Below are 19083 nucleotides of genomic sequence, written 5' to 3' on the forward strand. Positions count from 1 at the left end.
CACAATCAATATTTACTGCGGAAACCCAATTTACAATACTTCTAGCCTTTATCTTTACCCTAACTCGTATTAACATACTAATGCTGCTGAATCTGTATCATATGATAAACCTATAATGCTGGAGGAAAAGTATATAAATCATTTCATTAATCAAAGGGCAGCCAAATACTCCACTGGATCACGAGCAGATTTGGATCAAGGCTGAGCAGGGAATGAATGAAGTGTAAAGGAATAATCCCTTCTTTACCCTTAACCTTGGCAAATTTCTATGTCTGTCCTCCTGACTGTTGCGAAAAGTGACTAGGAACCAGATATCCCAGAATGATGTATGGTGGGAGACTAATTAAACCTGGGGAAAACAGATATTCTTTAGGATAAAGAATATTTAGCAAGCCCTAATGTATTAGCATTGGGACTCAAGAGCAAAGCAGCGAGCAGAAGGAGAACATTGGGCACCGGAGAGTTGAGTTGGTCAGTTACCGTACATGTCTTGTTGTATCATGTGGCCAATAAATGCCCCCTCCTAGCATTAGTCTTGGAAGAAGAATGGAAGAAAATAAAAATTGGAAGAAATGGAAGAAAATTAAAAAATGGTGAATTAGTTAAAAATTTGATAAGACATGTTATAAATTCTTTTTTATTATAGTTTTGGAAATCTTTTCACTAGTCCAACAATAGTTGCCCTTCAGTAGAAGTACATCTTGTCTATGTCATTTTGTAGATGTAACATGATTTTTTTCATTGACTTCTATTACAATATGACTCACAAGAAGAGAAGCTGAATATGTAGGCCATTTCACATCAAGAAAATGGCCTACACCTGAAATATAATTGCCAATGTCTTCATCTGGCTCTGGTCCTAAGCTCCTACAGATTTATTCACAAATTATTGCTCACCCACAAAAAAGTGTCTGATCGCTGGATTTTCACCAACCACAAGAGGGTCCCGTGATTCCTGTTTGAGCAAAGCAGAACTTGTGTTTGCGTGCTGATGATCAGTTCACTGTCTGTAGAAATTATAGAATGAAGGTCCTCAAACACATTAGACAAATGTTGGCCAGACCCATCAATATTGATGGGTTCAGCTGACACTCTATTTATGGGAGCTCCGAAACAGTTACTGCCAGGAAAGATATTGATCTTGCATGCCGATCCTTTTGTTCTACCAGAGATAAACTGTCAATAGCTTTGTCATAGAGAGCACAGGAGCACTTGGACGACCTATTTGTGGGAGAACCAGCTGAGACAGCTGCCAGCCAAATGATCTGCCAAAGCATTGTTAGACTGAAGCCGTCTGATGTGTATGGTGGGCTGTGGCCAAGTCATTGCTTTGGTATCTCCGTCAGTTCCAGAGAACTTATATCTATAAGTGTGGCGCCCTAGGACCTGGTCGCCACAACGGCATTGCCCTCCTGAGGGTTAATGCTGAGCCTGGAGGTAATGGGGAAATCTACTGGCCAGTAAGTTAACATCCACCGCAGTTTCTCCCTCAGGCCAGTAGGGGGAGCTCTGAACCTGAAGTTTCAGGGAGCTTCCTTAAGCCTGACCTGGGGGAGGAGTTAGTTAGTCTGTAGGGAGCAGCAGAAGTGAACAGACACAGAGTGAGCTGTCCTGTGAATCTGGGGCCTAGAGCTGGAGCAGTTTGGCCCAGAGAAGCAGGAGTAGCTGAGAGGCAGCAGAGAGACTCGGACATCGGAGTCTGTGGTTGCCAGGGTATAAAATCCGTCCCTGGTAGCCGAATCCGAAGGGCAGGGGAGCTGCAAGCCCCTGGCCCAGACACATCCAAGGTACAGCTGCAGCATCAGGGCCCGGTGTGGACCCCAGCGGAGAAGCACCAGGGAGTGGGCCTGCGCAGCCACCTACAGAGGGAAGGGACGTGCTATTGGTCCCAGCAGCGAAGAGGGCCATTGCTGGATTTAGAGAAGCAGGGTCCTATCATCACCAAGAAAGGTACAGGAGTAGGCCTCATACTCAGCTGGCCAGAAAGATCACCCCAAGTACTTCCAGGCCGACCGGATCCCCATCACCACCTGTAACGGTCTCCCAGGACTGGACTGTTCCCAGAGTAAAAGAGGAAAAGGTAAAGAGACTGTTGTTTGTGCCTGGTTCTTTCCTCGCCTGTCGGCCCTGCACCGTGTTAGTCACACAGCACCATAGACTTTCACAAGCACCAACTGTGCCCCGGGCATTGCTCCACCTGTGGGGAGCAGTACCACCATAGCTGCCATCACATCATCCCGGTGGCCTCACACAGCAGCGGCGGCTTATTAGCCGCATACCACAGGTGGCGTCACGAACACAAACTTTAACTTAAGCCACATACTCTACTGACACCCACCAGGGCCACGGAGCCGGGCCCAGCCACCACTGACTACCACCGGACTAGTCCGGCCCGGCACCGGGTGTCCCATAGCCCTGGGGTGGGCGAGTCAACTTTGGCGTCACGAACAGGATTTCGTGCCCGGTCCCACCGGGTACTGTGCGCCTGCCGGAATTGTGCTTAAAAGACTGTGTACTGGCTGCAGACCACCGCCGCCATTAGCCTCGCCGAGCGCAGGAAGAAGGGGGGCGTGCCTGACAAAGAGCGCGAAGGGAGCGCGCCATCAGAGCAGAGCGCTGTTAACCCCGCGCGACCCGGAAGAAAATTTGAAAAGTGAACGGAGCCTGGTAAGGTTCACTAAGGGGGAGGAAGATGTCCGACTCAGAGGGAGGGCAGGTGGCTGCCATAGCCCGAGACGCCGCAGCACCAGCAGAAGCAATCCCAGTCGCCGTCGCCCCGGCCCCCACTGTAGCGCCGGTAATGCCGATCACCATGCCATACATACCGGGAGCAGAATGGCTGCCGCAATACTCCGGGGAGTCCCATACCTTGAGTGACTTCAGAGAAAGCCTGCACAGCTTATTCCGGGTGTATCCGCTGACTGAGAGCCAGAAGGTGGGCATATTAATGGGACAGCTAGCCGGCGCAGCCCAGCGTGAAGCGAAGTCATGGCCTGATACAGATAAAGGGACAGCAGCCCAGATACTGGCCAAGCTAAAGAGTACGTTTGACACTCGCACCGCAGCAGAGATAAAGATGAGATTCTTTGGGTGCAAGCAGCGGGCCACAGACAGCATAAGGGACTATGCCCTAAACCTGCAAGAGGCCCTGAAAGCAGTTAAACAGGTGGACCCAGAGAGTGTACGTGAAGAAGACAAACTCCTAACTGAGCAGTTCATAGAGGGGCTCCTGTCAGATGCCCACAGGACCCAGCTGCGTATCCTGGTCCTGCAGAACCCTGCTCTGGACTTTGCCAAGTTTAAGGACCAGGCCATCAGGGTACTGAGAGAATCTACACCGAATGACCCAGTACCCCTCCGGCCTCTTGCTATCACGTACCCCGGGGTGGTGCCTGCAACACGAGCCACTGCAGGGGCTGAGGCGCAGTCCCTGGATAAGGATCCCACTGCGGAGCTCAGACAACAGGTCCAGGAGCTGACCAAGACTGTGGCTGCCCTTGCCAAGACCGTGCAGTCTCTACAAATGACCCCCTCGCCTGCGAAAATCGAGTTGGCCTCCAGCCCAGAGGACGTCCCATGGATGCGACAGAGAAGGATTCCGCCGACCCGAGGCAGAGACACAGACCGGTACGATTCAACAGGACAACCGATCTGCCGCCGCTGCAGCCAGGCGGGCCACATTGCACGACGCTGTCCTTTAAATGGGCCGAGCCTGGGGCCAGGAGCCGACCCCCAGGTGTAAGGAAGCCCGGCTCAACCCCCAGCCGCAGCAAGTATGTGGGAGGACGACCGGTCCTTCCTATTGTGCTGGATGGAATCCCTTTGAATGCCCTCCTGGATACGGGGTCCCAGGTAACAACCATCCCCCACAAACTGTACAAAAGATATTGGGCCGATTCAGACATTGACCACGGCCCAGATGATGATTTAACAATTGTGGCCAGTAATGGTCAGCCCTTACCTCAGATTGGGTACAAAGAAGTAACCATTAAAGTGGGGCGGGTGGAATTGCCATGTCAGGGGATGATAATTGTAGATATTGATCGCAAAGAATCTGACCCACTGCTAACCCTTGGTACAAATGTGATAGAAAATTGTATTGCCGAAGTGATAATTTTGTTACAGCAGGCGTCTGAAACTGCCAGCTCCGGACAGCAGCGTGTCCTACAGAGGGAGATCCGAGCCCTGATGAGGAGGCAGCAGGTAGAGCTGGCCGGAGGAGAAATTGGCAGTGTGAGGGTAAGTGACCCCCTCCCCATTGTAATACCCCCAAGAAGTGAAATGTTGATATGGTGTCGGGCAGCAATAGGCCTCAAGGGTCAGGATTACCATGCCTTGGTAGAACCAATGTATTCAGACAGTAGGCCTGGAGTCCTGATAGCCAGAGGGGTAGCGGACGTCCGCAAGGGGAGAGTGCCCGTCCGTGTCCTGAATTGTGGGGAGGAGGAGGCCAAATTGCCCCGGTATGCCACTGTGGCAAAATTGTACACTGTCAGCAACAATACCATTAAAGCAGTGGAACCCTTGATCCCGTCCGACCAGGCGGAAGACAATGGCTCCAAGGGGCAGCCGGAAGACTGGTGCCAAAAATTACATGTGGGCACCGACTCCACCCCCTCACACCAAAAGCATGGGGTTTACCGGGTGGTACAGGAGTATGAGCGGGTCTTCAGCAAACACCCCCTAGATTTTGGGCAGGTGAAAGGGGTTCAACATCAAATCCCCACGGGTGATCATCATCCCATTAAAGAAAGATACCGCCCTGTACCCCCCGCACAGTATCAGTGTGCCAAGGAAATGTTACGGGAAATGAAGGAGGCTGGGGTTATCAGAGATAGTTGTAGCCCCTGGGCAGCTCCACTAGTGCTCGTAAAGAAAAAAGATGGTACAATGAGAATGTGTGTAGATTACAGGCAAATTAACCGCATTACACATAAAGATGCCTATCCACTACCCAGAATAGAGGAGTCACTAACAGCCTTAAAGTCAGCTAACTATTTCTCCACCTTGGATCTCACCAGTGGGTATTGGCAGGTTCCCGTGGCAGAGGCGGACAAGGAGAAGACTGCATTCACGACACCAATGGGTCTCTGTGAGTTCAATTGTATGCCATTCGGGCTCTGCAACGCCCCAGGGACATTCCAACGGTTGATGGAGTGCTGCTTGGGCCACCACAACTTCGAAACCGTGCTGCTGTACCTGGATGACGTAATAGTCTACTCCAAGACTTATGAGGACCACCTGAAGCACTTAGCAGAAGTGTTTGAGTCCTTGTCGAAATATGGCCTGAAGATCAAGCCGTCCAAATGTCACCTCTTGAAGCCAAAGGTACAGTACCTGGGTCATGTGGTCAGCGCAGAAGGCGTGGCACCTGATCCGGAGAAAGTCACGGTAATTAAGGACTGGCCAAGACCCACCACGGTGAAGGAGGTGCGGCAGTTCCTTGGACTGGTGGGCTACTACCGAAGGTTCATTGATGGGTTCACCAAGATAGCAGCGCCCCTTCAAGATCTCCTGGTGGGCCAGCCGAAGCAGGCTAAGAAGCAGAGCCCTCCATTTGAATGGGGCAGCCAACTGGAAACATCCTTTGTCCGGCTGAAAGGGGCTCTCACGGGAGAAGAAATTCTGGCCTACCCTGACTACAGCCAACCGTTTATACTGTACACAGACGCCAGCAACGTGGGACTGGGAGCAGTTCTGTCCCAGGTACAGGGAGGCAGAGAGAGGGTAATAGCGTACGCCAGTAGGAAGCTTCGGCCCACGGAAAGGAATCCAGAAAACTACAGTTCCTTCAAGCTGGAGTTCCTCGCTATTGTGTGGGCAGTGACTGAACGCTTCAAGCACTATCTGGCATCGGCCAAGTTTACCATCTTCACGGACAACAATCCGTTGACACACCTGGCAACAGCCAAGTTAGGTGCGATGGAACAGCGATGGATGGCCCGGCTGTCTAACTTTGACTTTACCATCAAGTATCGGGCTGGCAAGAAGAATAACAATGCTGATGCGCTGTCCAGAATGCCTCACTTACCCGAGTCTGGAGAAGACCTGGATGAACTCGAAGAGATAGAGTTACCGGCTTTCCATCACCAGGGTGTTTCACAGTGTGAGCATGCTGTGGGAGTGAAGCGCTTAAACCAGCACGAGGTCTCGGTCAATCCATTACTCCACCATAATTGGGAAGAAACACAGAATGGTGACCCGGCCGTGCGATTGGTCAAAGAGAAGTTAGCGCAAGCTGAGACCCATCTTGGCCCAGACGCTCCAGAGGAAGCCCAGCAGCTGTGGAAGGAGAGGGGACGACTGTTCACCTACCAGGGCAAGCTCTGCAAGAGATATGTCAACTATCGAACAAATGAACTTGTCTGGCAGATAGTGGTTCCGCAGAGGGATGCTCCAATGGTCCTAGCAGCGTATCATGATAACGCCGGGCACTTCGGGTGGAAGAAGTTGGAGGCCTTACTCCGTGATCGGTTCTACTGGGTGCACATGAGAAAGATGATCGAGAAATGGTGCCGAGACTGTGGCCCGTGTAACTTGAGGCGGAAGGATGATGCCAGCCAAAGGTCTCCCCTACAGCCAATTGTCACGAAGCAGCCCCTGGAGTTGGTGGCCCTGGACCACGTGAAGTTAACACCAAGCCGGTCAGGCTATGTGTACGCCCTCACCATTGTGGACCATTACTCTCGTTTCCTGGTAGTAGTGCCTGTGAAGGACCAGACAGCCAGGACGGCAGCTAGAGCGTTCCAGGCATCCTTTTGTCGACCGCACGGCTATCCGGAAAGGGTACTGACGGATCAGGGTCCTGCATTCGAGGCTGAAGTGTTCCAAGAGTTCTGTAACATGTACGGTTGTAAGAAAATTCGAACCACACCGTACCACCCCCAGACCAATGGACTGTGCGAGAAAATGAACCATGTGGTTATTGATATGCTGAAGACCCTCCCGCTGGAAGAGAGGAACCAATGGCCAGAAAAGTTGCCAGATCTGGTAGACTTGTACAACCACATCCCAGTGAATTCGACCAACTGCAGCCCCGCTTACCTGATGCGAGCCAGACCAGGCAAGTTGCCTGTAGACTTTGAGATGGGGACTGTGTCGCCTGAGGCGGTTCAAGAAATAGAGGATTGGGATGCAGAACGGCAGCAGCGGTACCGTAAGGTCCAGGAGTGCGTGGAAAGGAGCCTGTCTCAAGCAAGAACGAGACAAGAACAGCATTACAATCAAACAGCCCCAGCAACTCCCTTAGCACCTGGAGAACAAGTCCTCAAGAAGAAGCGGAAGACGCATAAGTTGGATGATCAGTGGGAAAACGAGCCCTACACCATTATCCCCTCCAACTTTGACAATAGTAAGGTATGCCTCATAAGCAAAGATGAAGGCAAGACCTGTCAAGCAATTTCCCGAGACCGCCTGAAAGCGTGCCCTGAACGGTGCCGAATCCAAAGAGAAATGGAAGGAGTACAAGGAAGTCCCCAAAGTCAAGAGAAAGAAGGGGAGATGATTCAAACCATCCTTGGGAAGTTCCCCAAAACTTGGACCCGAATCAACAATGCCATAGTGGTACCAGTTTTGGCGTTTCCGCAGTTGGTCGATCCAGAAACAGAAAAGGTTCCGGATCCACCTAAAGAATCGTCCGCTCCAGCACGAGATGACACGCCAGCAGTGGAACAGGAGGATCAACCCCCTGTCAGTGGTGAACCTGTCATACCCTTGGCGACTCCTGGACCACAAAGGCAACCATCACGCTTACCTATTGGGGTTAGGCCCACCTGTAGTGCTGAGATAGAAGACGTACCACGTAGTCAGGGGCAAACACCAGAGCTACGTAGGTCCCAGCGCAGCACTCGGGGACAACCCCCTCTAAGGTATAGGGAGTCTACTGTATAAAGTAAAGAGTACTTATTAGAGTGTAAATAGTTATGCAAAATGTCTGTCATGTTGTGCACAAAATGTTTTCTTTTTCTTTGATTGCGAAAATGGACAATTGGGCCACTGGACTATGGGTGGCCAACACCTAAATTGTTCATAGTTAGCACCAGTGTGCTCAAACACCCCTGAAGAAAAACCCGTCCGGCGTGCATAGAGTGGGGTCAACAATGCTCTGACGCACGCCCAGAGCCTACGTTGGGGGTTTGATCGCGGCGGGTCCCCCATGGAGCAGTGTAATGGACACCCGGCAGGGAGCCACACTGGACTCTTATAGAAATGTTTAAGATTGTAACGTTAAAGAGAATGTGCCTCCCATATTGGGATGAAATGTATGACATGTTATGTTTTGTTTCTTCAGTCCGGGAGTACTGAATTTAACTAAGGGGGAGTGTGGCGCCCTAGGACCTGGTCGCCACAACGGCATTGCCCTCCTGAGGGTTAATGCTGAGCCTGGAGGTAATGGGGAAATCTACTGGCCAGTAAGTTAACATCCACCGCAGTTTCTCCCTCAGGCCAGTAGGGGGAGCTCTGAACCTGAAGTTTCAGGGAGCTTCCTTAAGCCTGACCTGGGGGAGGAGTTAGTTAGTCTGTAGGGAGCAGCAGAAGTGAACAGACACAGAGTGAGCTGTCCTGTGAATCTGGGGCCTAGAGCTGGAGCAGTTTGGCCCAGAGAAGCAGGAGTAGCTGAGAGGCAGCAGAGAGACTCGGACATCGGAGTCTGTGGTTGCCAGGGTATAAAATCCGTCCCTGGTAGCCGAATCCGAAGGGCAGGGGAGCTGCAAGCCCCTGGCCCAGACACATCCAAGGTACAGCTGCAGCATCAGGGCCCGGTGTGGACCCCAGCGGAGAAGCACCAGGGAGTGGGCCTGCGCAGCCACCTACAGAGGGAAGGGACGTGCTATTGGTCCCAGCAGCGAAGAGGGCCATTGCTGGATTTAGAGAAGCAGGGTCCTATCATCACCAAGAAAGGTACAGGAGTAGGCCTCATACTCAGCTGGCCAGAAAGATCACCCCAAGTACTTCCAGGCCGACCGGATCCCCATCACCACCTGTAACGGTCTCCCAGGACTGGACTGTTCCCAGAGTAAAAGAGGAAAAGGTAAAGAGACTGTTGTTTGTGCCTGGTTCTTTCCTCGCCTGTCGGCCCTGCACCGTGTTAGTCACACAGCACCATAGACTTTCACAAGCACCAACTGTGCCCCGGGCATTGCTCCACCTGTGGGGAGCAGTACCACCATAGCTGCCATCACATCATCCCGGTGGCCTCACACAGCAGCGGCGGCTTATTAGCCGCATACCACAGGTGGCGTCACGAACACAAACTTTAACTTAAGCCACATACTCTACTGACACCCACCAGGGCCACGGAGCCGGGCCCAGCCACCACTGACTACCACCGGACTAGTCCGGCCCGGCACCGGGTGTCCCATAGCCCTGGGGTGGGCGAGTCATAAGCCATTCTTCCAAAGTGGTAACAAAGCCAACAGAATCACCAAGACCCCCTGAATATGGCCCTGATAAAAAATGGCAGTACTATAGGTACTAAAAACTGAAACATTATATGTGGTATTTATCTATCAAAGCCATAACTTATGATACTACATGGATTATATAAATTCTGCCAACAGTGGTGAAGGCTACATAAAATTTGAGGTGTCCTTTGTGAATGTGTAGTTGACATGTGGAATATGATAATGGATCCAGAACACAGCATACTTTCTCTTCTACATCAGATGTTTTTTTTCGTCCAAGGTGAATATACAATGGCACCGATTTGTCATTGCCTTTGCATCTGTTTTTGTCTAGTTTTGTGTGTGTTGCGCCTATTTTTTATTTGCACACAATTCATTATTCTACGTATTTTATAGGTGCTAGCCTGTTTTATTTTTTGTTATTGTATGTTTGGGGTTTTTTTGCTCTGTGGGTGGAGTGAAGTCAGATGTTTTCACCTGATTCATTAATTACATCTTTTTGAAAAGTTTCAAAATTTGGTGCATCTCCACTATCTCCCTCTTCTGCTCGATTTTTGGGTACTTCAATATTTCGTCATATTTTTTGTGACTTTTGGCACCCAAAATTTTAACACAGGAAAAAACTAAACTAAATCCACAAATCAATGTATTTTTTTTATGCTATTTGGTGACAAATACAGCAACGAATACCCCAAGGCAAAAATGGATAGTGACTTAAAAAACGGAAACGATTAATCAAAGACAATATATCTAATGTAGCCCTTATTAAAGGGGTTGTCAAGTTTAGAAAACCTATTTTCACATCCTCAGTACATAGAGATGGATCTTCAGTTTAGGAGACTAGAGAGAAGCTTCAAGAACATATCTCATTGTGAAGGACCTTTGCTGGCCTACAGTACACTGACAACTCAAAGATTACAATAGGAAATTTGCAAAGTGCTATTTGTCCTGTGGTGTCACTCAAGAAAAAGTGAACACTTGCTGCCCTCATTCTAAGATAACCCAAGCAAGAACACAATAATACTTATGCCTCAAGTCACCACTCATCAAAGTGATTTTTTTAAAAAAAAAAAGCTTAACGTGAACCTATCAGATACAATATGCACCCAGAACCACAAGCAGTTCTGGGTGCATATTGCTAATCCGTGTCTAATTGTCCCAGTATCTAGTAGCATAGATAAAGAGATCTTTTGAAAAAGATCTTTTATCATATGCTAATGAGGCCAGGGACTAGTCGCAAGGGCATTTCTTCCCTTGGCTAGTCGGCTCCCTTAGCAGATAAGTACACCCATAGTGGCATGCTAACATGCTAATAAATGCGCAGCATCAGAGGCATGGCCGTGCTCACCTTTGCTGCCACCTCTGGTTTTTGGCTCAGTGCACATGATCATAACATCCCCGGACTTCCAGTCATGCGCACTCCACCAGTTGGAAGCTAGGACGTCTACACCCGGATTTTTGATCATGCGCACTGAGCCGAAAACCAACATTCGCAGCGGAGGTGAGCGCGTCCATGCCTCTGATGCTGTGCATTCATTAGCATGTTAGCACGCCCCTGTGGATGTACTAGTGTGGCACCCCAGTGATCTGGTTGCCACAGTAGTGTTGCCCCACAAGGGTTAATACTAAGCCTGGAAGCAAACGGGGGAGTGCCTTGGCCAGTAGTACCTACATTCAACACAGTTCCTACTCCGGGCCAGCAAGGGGAGCTCTAAACCTGGTGTACTGAGGAGTTTCCCGGAAGCTCTGACCTGGGGGAGGAGTTAGAGGAGTGACAGTTGGAAGCTGACCGTTGAAGAGAAAGGAGCTCGAGTGAGGAGCTGGAGTAGTGCGGACAAGAGAGCTGGGGTCGGGGGCTAAGATAGCCAAGCCCAGAAAAGCAAGATCTGCAGAGAGGCACAGGAGGAAGATTCTGAGGAGTGGAGCTGATCCTTCTCACCTCAGAAGAAACGCTAAAGACAGGACATCGGAGTCTGTGGTTGCCCGGGGTACTCAAGTCCCGGTAACCAAATCCGAAGGGCAGGAGGACTGGAAGTCTCCTGGCCCCACAACAACCCGAAGGTACAGCTGCATATCAGGGACCTGGAGCTGCTGCCAGCAGAACGACACCTGAGAAGGCCCACGCAGCCTACTATACGGGTAAAGGGTAGTACCACAAGTCCCAGCAGAAAAGGCCTCCATTTGATTAACGCAGTGGGGTCCTGTAGGAGAGAAGAAGAGCGTGGTGAGAAGGCCTCAATATTCCCCTGGCCGGGCAGATACCCCCCAAACTGCTTCCAGGCCACCCAGATTGCTACCATCACCTGTACCGGTCTCCCAGGATTTCACCGGTTGTGGCGGAGTTAAAGGAAGAAGGTAAAGAAACTGCTGTCTTTGTCCATTATTATCCTTAACCCGACCCTGCACCCTGAAGTCCACCGGGTGCCCAAAATAGACTTTCCAACGGTTGCCCCGAGGTCCCGCTCCACCTGTGCGGAGCAAGAACACCTCAGCTGCACCATCACCACCTGCCCCAGGGAATATGCAGCGCAGCGGCAGCTCATATAGCCACAAAACTACAGGTGGCGTCACGAATTTTATTTTATCTAATATATAAAGCTGAGTGTATGTATCTGTGTATGTATTTATGTGTGTATCTATGTATGTATGTATATGAGTGTGTGTGTATGTCCGCTAAAGGAATCCGCACCGTCGCATTTACAATCACGAAATTTTGCACAGATGCCTCATGTGACTCAGGGAACGTCATAGAATATGTTTTGACGGGAAAATTTAACCCCGCGCTTTACAGTTACTCTCCAAAATCCTGCCTCCATTAAACTGAATAAAGGTGGGAGGTACAGGCTATTAATAGCAACTGTCAGTGGTTGCTATAGGAACAAAATAAACTAAAATAAAAATAAATTAAAGAGACAGCTGGGCAAAAAGACAGCCAGGAAAAGAGACAGCCAGGAAAAGAGACAGCCCTGGAAAGAGACAGCCCGGCAAAGAGATAGACGGGCAAATAGACAGACGGGCAAAGAGACAGACGGGCAAAGAGACAGCCGGGCAAAGAGACAGACCTGGAAAGAGACAGCCGGGCAAAGAGACAGCCGGGCAAAGAGACAGCCGGACAAAGAGACAGCCGGACAAAGAGACAGCCGGGCAAAGAGACAGCCTGGCAAAGAGACAGCCGGACAAAGAGACAGCAGGACAAAGAGACAGATGGGCAAAGAGACAGACGGGCAAAGAGACAGACAGACACACACATAGAGACAGACACAGAGATAGAGAGAGACAGACAGACATAGAGATGGCAACAGATAGACTGATACAAATACAGACAGAGAGATGCAAACAGACAGACAAGGAAAGAGACAGACAGAGAGACAGACAGCGATACACAGAGAGAGACTGGGAGACAGACAGAGAGACAGTTACTATTCTGGGCAACGCCCGGGAACTACAGCTAGTTGTAAATATAACTCCCATCATCATCCCCTTTGTTGAAGAAAGACACCGCCTGGGACGGTTAGGCAGGGATTAGCAATGCACCGAGAACTGCTCGTGGTGGACCTGACAGGTTCCCTTTAATCTTTTACTTATCTCGTGACTCTAGTCCAATATTAGAACAGTCACTAAAGTTGTCATTAATATTCCATATATCCAGCTAGCAAAATGCCTGTGTAATATGAGAATCCAGCACATGTTTTCTTCCTCAGTTTTGGAGCACTAACCTAATATATTTCTCTGGCAAGAGAAATAATCTGAAAAAAAAATATTTTCGACTAAGCGTAGTTTGACAAGAACCTTTAGAAGACACTAATATATCAAAGAAATCCACTAATGACATTTGCATATTTGTTAAATGTATGATGGAATAATTACTGTTTAAATAGCCAATTATAGCTGTCAGTGAGTGCAAAGCTTTCTTACCAGTAAGATGGGGTTAAATACAGTTAATTAATATTTTGTGGAAAAGTTAAAGGTGTTAAAATGCATTAAGCTCAGAAAACCCAATTAATCAGGAACTTATGTATTTAGTCAAACTCTAATATGGTGATTACTAGAAGCTTATGTTATTATGATACTAATAGCCGAAAGGTTTTTGCCAAGTATGGCCACCTACTGTAGCTTTCTGGATAAGTCATGTTTCTGGTGACCTTATAGTCATGAGAATATGGTACCACTGAGGATTGACATATATTAAGACCCGCTAATAAGTATTGCCAAAATTACATATAAGTAGAGGTCCCTAATCCACATGTGGACTTTTTCGAAGAGCGAAACAGCTTTTTGGAATAAGCTATAGAATTGTGGCTCTTTTATGATATTCAATCTGGCGCAGAATTCTACTTCTAATTATCCAAGATAGAGCATGTCTAAAGTCACCCGTAAACTTTAGATAGCTGCCATGTGGCCAAGTATATAGCGGACAGTTATCTTTCTCTTATGGCCGGCCGTAGTTACGTTCAATCGTGCGGTCGAATAGGGCGCTGGTAGCCAGCCTACAGGAGAGTCAGGAGTAAACTACTCTCTGTGCGCTGATCGCTGCCGCCCCATGGCTGTGACTTGTATTTCTTTAGCACGTGGTTTATCCCCCAACCTGTGCTGTGAGGAAGGGGGAGTCAACACCCCTGAACACGACTTAGAAAAAAAAGAGTGTAGATTCTTTGCTCGCAGCATGCTCCTCTTCTTTCTCAGTGTTCTTAAGTTCTTAACCCCTTCACTACATAGCAATTTTCCTTTATTAGTTTTTTCCTCTTCTTCTTTTTCCAAAAGCCATAACTGTTTTAATTTTCTGTCAATATAGCCATATAAGGGCTTGTTTTTTGCTGGAGGAGTTGTCATTTTGAATGACACCATTCATTCTGCCACATATTGTACTGAAAAATGTTAAGTGCGGTGAAAATGCAAACAAAGTGCAATTCCACTATTGTTTTTTTGTTTTATTATTTACCACTTTCACTATATGGTAAAACTGAACAGGCATTTTTATTCAACAGGTTTTTTGCATCCTGAGCAATTGTACCATTTGGGGTAGTTGTTTTGATCGCCTCATTATATTTTTTTTGTGAAGCAACTATTATAACATAATGTGACAGAGAGTTTCATAGTCTTACTTCTCACATTGTAAAGAATCACCGTCTGCGATAGTAATTATTACCTCTATTCTTTTCTCTAGTCATCATTGTAGTGTAGGTGTAAAAAGCTCATTAGAAAGGTCCCTTAACTGTCCATTCATATACAGCGGGTGAAATAAGTATTGAACATGATATCAATTTTCTAAGGAAATATATTTCTAAAGGGACTTTTGATATGAATTTTTACTAGATGTCGGTAACAACCTATCCAATCCATACGGGAAAGAAATCAAACTATAGATATCCAAAATCTAGTGATGCGTAAAAATCAGACATGACATAGGAAAAAGTATTGAACACACTTACTGAAATGTATTTATTACTTGCAGAAAAGTCTTTCTTGCTGATGACAGCTTCATGATGCCTCCTCTATGGAGAAACTAGTCGCATGGATTACTCAGGTGGGATTTTGGCCCATTTTTTTACACAAAAATTCTTCAAATCCAGAAGGTTTCATGGGCTCCTTCTATGTACTCTGCACTTTAGTTCCTTCCATAAATTTTCTATTGGATTCAGGTCAGGTGATTGGCTTGGCCATTCTAACAGCTTTATTTTCTTTCTCTTTAACCAATTGATTGTTTCCTTGGCTGTGTGTTTGGGATCATTGTCGAGCTGAAATGTCCTCCCTCATTTAATTTTCATCATCCTGGTAGATAGCAGCAGATTTGTATAAAAAAAAGTCTCGGTACATATTTCCATTCATATTTGCTTCAATTATATGAAGTTTGCCAGTGGCATATGCTGAAAAACAGCCACACGTCATGATTTTTCCACCTACAAACTTCACTGTTGGTTTGGTGTTTTGGGGGTGATTTGCAGTGCATTTTGTCTGCCAAACGTGGTATGTGTTATAGTTCCAAAGAGTTCAACTTTGGTATCATCTGACTAGACAATGTTCTCCCAGTATTTCACAGGTTTGTCTAAATGTTGTTGTAGAAACTTCAAACGCTCTTGAACATGCTTTATGTTCAGCAATGGAGTCTTGTGTGGTCAGCACATGCAAACAGGCCATGCAGATTGAGTAGATTACTAATTGTTTTCTTTGAAACAATTGAATATACTAATTCCAGGTCTTTATGTAGCTCTCAACAAGTGGTTCTTCGCTCTCAAACAATTCTTTTTACTCCTGTGTCTGAAATCTTGCATGGAGCACCTGGTTGTGGCCAGTTTATGGTGAAATTATGTTCCACTTCCAGATTGTGGCCCCAACAATGCTGACTGGAACCTTCAGTAGTATAGAAATGCTTATGTAACCACTGCCATCTATATGTTTTGCAACAATAAGGTTGCAAAGGTCTTGAGACAACTCGCTGATTTTACGCATCATGAAATGTTTCTTGTGTGGCAGCTTGGTAATGAGGCATCATTTTATAGGACATTAGTTTCAACCAATTGATATTATTTCTCACAAAGTGGTAGGATTGCTATCTAATTACTGATAGCTTTCAGCTGGTGTCATGAATTTCCATGGCTTTCTGCACCTGTCTTTCTTCATGTGTTCAAAACTTGTTCCCGTCTCATTTCTCTTAAATTTATGGACATTTATGGTTTTATTTCTTTGCCTGTGTTGATTGCATGGGTTGTTCCTGGCATCTGGTGAGAAATTCATGTCTATAGCACCTTTAGAAACATATTTTCTTAAAAAAAATTGGTCACATGTTCAATACATATTTCACCCTTTGTATTCTATAGTGCAGTAATATTGCCTCAAACTGAATAACTGAAAATTTGATTTATCTTAGTAATACAGTCCATCCAATCCCTTAATAACATTGGTTGCTCTTCTAACTTGATCTAATTCATTTATGCCTTTCTTATACACTACAGCCCAAAATTGTACACCAATAATTCATCTCTGGTGTGATGATTAACTTGTATAGAGACAAAACTCTGTCCTTATCATGAGCATCTATGTCTCTTTTAATGCATCCCTTGATTTTAGTTGGTTATCAGAAGCTGCCTGATACTGGTCACTAAAGTTGAGTATTCTTATCTTTCATACACCCAAGTGTTTATTAGTGATCGTTTATCCTCTGTTTAAAAAATAATGTATTAAAATGAAGAGAACCCAATACTGACCCATGTGAAGCCGCACTGTTTACTGTCACCCAAGCAGAGTGTTCCATTCATATTAACCATTTGTTTCATATCACAAAGCTAGTTGTTAATTCCATTATACATATATTCCCGATTGTTCTCATTTTATGTACCAACCTTAGATGTCTATTTGCTTTATGAGTAGATTTTATGCTGCTTCCATTTTACTTGGCGACTTATAGCAAACCCCTATAATTTTTATATTATTCGTTCTCATTCCCCTTATCTCCACCCTTAAGGATTCTAAATTTCCTTTGGCCTCACTTATATTGTCATGCAAGATAGACTTTACAGAAGATTTTGCATGTAATCAAACTCTTCCCCCTTGTTCATTTGTGTGGTCATTCATGAACAAACTGTAGTCCTGTAAATTAACCTCCCACTTTTAGCTGTCATCCAGCGATGTCTGTTATTCCCCATAATATAATAATGTTCTTCCATCATTATCAATTCTAATTACACTATATTGTTGGTGAGGCCTCTGGCATCAGTATAAATGCATTTTGTCTACTGCTCTTCCTCTATCACCTCAAAACGCGTTTCGCCTTGCTTCCTCGGGGGCGTCGGTGTTGAGGTACACAGTGCACTAACATTATCATTAATCTTTCCTTCCTATATGTTAACATGTTATGCTCTTGGTCCTGACTTTCATTTATTCTTATCCAGGTTCAGACCATGTCCCTATCTGTGAGCCATCTACTGTTATAATTATCTTTTAACTATGTCATGCAAACACAGTATTTCATAGTTCTCTTCTTCTTCGTTGAGATCTTACCCAAGTCTCCATGTTTGTTTGTTCTATCCTACCTGCATATACCTGACACTTACATGCAGCCTACGTGCATACTCAACATTGTAGAAGGGAAGGGAAAGGCAGAGAACATAGGTGACAGAAAAGAGAGAAAGAACAGGAACAAGACATAGAGAGGGAGAAGTAGAAAAATGATAGAAAAAAATAATGAGACCATGACAGGGACAGAGATTACAATAAGGACAGAGACCATGGGAGCAATCAGAGCAAAGATCACAGTCGATCAAGTTACATCTATGCATATTATATCTTAAAGACGACCAACCACCAGGATTTTCATATATAAACTAAAGTCAGGGCTATACTGGCACTATCATACTGATTCTATACACACCTATAGTTGTGAGATCAGATGTATACTTTCTGAAATACACGCAAGTAAAGTTTGTGAAATTCACTGTTACTTGATTGATAGATGCTACAGAATATCTAATAGGTGGATCGAGTTTTGCTACTTATTCCTACCCCTGTCTGTCCTTCTTCCCCCCTGTTCTTCCTCCTTCCTTCCTGCCCAGATAGTAACAGAGACAGGAGGAGGAAGGACAGGCAGGCAGACAGGGGTGGGAATAACTAGCAAAACCCAATCTACCTAATAGATATTCTGCAGCACCTATCAATTAAGTAACAGTGCATTTCAGAAACTTTACTTACTTATATTTCAGAAACTATACATCCAGTCTCACAGCTAAAGGTAGGTTTAGAATCAGCATGACAGCGCCAGCAAAGCACTGGCTTTAATTTATATATGAAAATCCTGGTGGTTGATCCTCTAAGGCTAAGGACACATGGCGAGTAAAACGAAGCAAGTGGAATTCGATAAAAAAATTGCATTCCACTCAGACCAATGTTACTCTTTGTGGTTGCTCCCACGTGCAATTTTTTTTTCTTCTCAGTCCTAATCGGACCAAGAAAATAATCACAGCATGCTGTGGTGGAATCCGATTCATTTTCACTCGCTTCCGTACAAGTCTATAGGTGCGAAAGAAAGATCACACTGCACTCGCATTACACCGAAGTGCAGTGCGATAATCGCATCAGCTTATAATAGAGAAGATAGGAAGGTTAGTCCCTCCCTCTCCTCCACAGCTGTGCTCCAATTGCAGGATCGCATCACAGTGTAATGACACTGTCGGGGGTCATTAGCATAACACATCCGATGCTCTTGCATCGCCTGCTTAATACCTGTGTGCCCTTAGCATTAGTTAAAAAATAAGAGCAGTATAATTTACTGCTTATGATAAACATTATAGAAAGCAGTAAATTATATAGTTTTGGTTTCCTTCTGCAGGTAAGAGTACATCTTACAGTAAGCCCTGTTAGCAGAAGCCGCAAGTCAACATACTTAATTCTGCTCAATACAAAGCGATAAATTGAATATTGATCAGATTTAAGTATGGCATTCTGTATGATCTCACCTCTGCGACACTCAGCAGTCTCTTGTGTGGCCCTTTGGGAAGATTAATTACCCACCTGTGTATCTTGTATATTTTACCATTTGGAGACATTTATTCCCCTGTAAAGCATATTTTGGTGGATATGGTGTATGGTAGGCTATATTGTATTATACATGAGATTAGACTATAACCTTCATGCACCTTTAACAAAATTAGAAACAGTGTATTTGTGTTCTTTAGAAACAGTTTTCTTC

At 46.2% G+C, this 19083-nt stretch overlaps 1 protein-coding gene across 1 annotated transcript in view; it reads right to left on the minus strand.

The window, feature by feature from the left end:
• The window catches only part of FHL5 (four and a half LIM domains 5), a 101505-nt gene that overhangs the window by 14320 nt on the left and 68102 nt on the right, over window positions 1-19083 (minus strand). The window lies entirely within an intron of this gene.

The sequence above is a fragment of the Anomaloglossus baeobatrachus genome, chromosome 3, assembly GCF_048569485.1.
Source record: "Anomaloglossus baeobatrachus isolate aAnoBae1 chromosome 3, aAnoBae1.hap1, whole genome shotgun sequence".
NCBI classification, from domain to species: domain Eukaryota; kingdom Metazoa; phylum Chordata; class Amphibia; order Anura; family Aromobatidae; genus Anomaloglossus; species Anomaloglossus baeobatrachus.